Raw genomic sequence first — 1773 nt, forward strand, 5'->3', positions numbered from 1 at the left:
ATATCGATAAAAGATAGAATGAACTTTTGAATATTCTGCAGTATTGATCTTTCCCTGATCCACTTTTATGTGAAAGTACTGTATGACTCCGTAAGTTTTCTTATGTTGAGCATTTCCGACTAAATTAATCTATAACGTCTTCTTGTGATTAATTTATTTGAGTTTTCTGGATACAAATTCATGTTTCATGTAATTTGTTAATGTCCAAAGAAATCCTTCTTTTCTTGAAAAAGTAAGGTCGCTCTTGTTGTTCTTTCGGGAATGACATTTTATGGGGGAGAGTTCTTAATTGAACTTGTGCTTAATTTCCAAATCTTTGTGAGGAGTGCGGCTGTGGAATATTGTAGGAGTTATCTTGTATCTTTATAAACTCCTTGGTGAATACACTAAGTTTCGACTTTGTGAAATCATCGAAACAAAGTTGATATGTTCTCTTTTAATCATGAATTATCTATTTGAGAATTTCATTATGATCCCGCAATTTTCGTACCTTTGCCAATTTATATTGACAAAAAGGGGAGAATTATTTGGTAGTTCACGCTACATGCATATGGTTTACGGATCATTATGTAAGGGGGAGTGGTTTTCATTGAGAGATGAAAGTATTGACTAAGGGGGAGTGATAATATCACCGTAGTATTATTGTCAAAGTTGTGATACAATTGGACTTTGATGCTGTGTAATAATACTATGACATTGTGTAACAATGATGGAGAACATATGTTTTTCATATGTTTTCTTATTTTTATGGCAACGGATCTTCAACAACAATGATGCTGAGTTGAACACGTTCATAACCACTGGAGTACTTGGAGTGGCTAAGAATTCAAGGAATGTTGAAGAACCAAGGAAATCAAGCATGATGGATGAGAAGCTACAAAATTTATTTATTTTTTAATCCATATGTATTGATAGTTTTGTCACTAAAATTGAAAAAGGGGGAGATTGTTAGAGCATTGCTCTGTCGAACTCGCAACGTTGCTATCTCAATCTTGTTTGTCAAGTTTAGTCAATCAAAACTATAAGTCTTGATTTCTAGTCTACTTATAGCTACGTCTCGGATTAGGATATAATGTATAGTTGAGCTTTAAGCTTCACGACGTTCATCGATTGAAGATGAAGATCTACTGAGAAGAATTTGGAGGAACTTCATCAACAAAAGGTATGTGGATACTAAAACTTATCTATCACTCAGAAGTCTATTATATTCTATCTCCTAATGAGACTAATTCGTATAGCTATATAGATTTTTATATGATACACATTTGATATTTCGAGCTGAGTTTAACTTGGTTATATATTTCTCGAAATATGTGTTGGAAGATTTTTGCTTTAGCTACGTTCATCATATTTTTGACGAGTTTAGTTGGAAACAATTTATTTATTGGAAACTAATAATAAGTCAAAAGATGATCATGTGAAAATTTCCTTGAAACATCTTATATGATTTGTAGGAGACAATCATTTGATGTCGACTCAGAAAATTTTGTATTGATCATTTAATCACTTAAAATTACTCATAAGCTAATAGTTTGTGTGAGACAAATATTATCGTCTTCTAAGGATGTTTCAATGATTGAAAAGGGAGTTTAAAGCAATTAACCTTTGTCTGGATACAACAGTATGCATACCAGTGTGCAAACTGTTGTGGTATGATTCAGGTCCGGAAACCTTGTTTGCATACCTAGTATGCGAACGGTTTTAACTATTAAACTCCGGGTACCAAGTTTGCATACCAGTATGCGAACGGTTCTACCTGAGTTAAGGTCCGAG

The sequence above is a fragment of the Papaver somniferum genome, chromosome 1 (assembly GCF_003573695.1).
Source record: "Papaver somniferum cultivar HN1 chromosome 1, ASM357369v1, whole genome shotgun sequence".
Taxonomy (NCBI): Eukaryota; Viridiplantae; Streptophyta; class Magnoliopsida; order Ranunculales; family Papaveraceae; genus Papaver; species Papaver somniferum.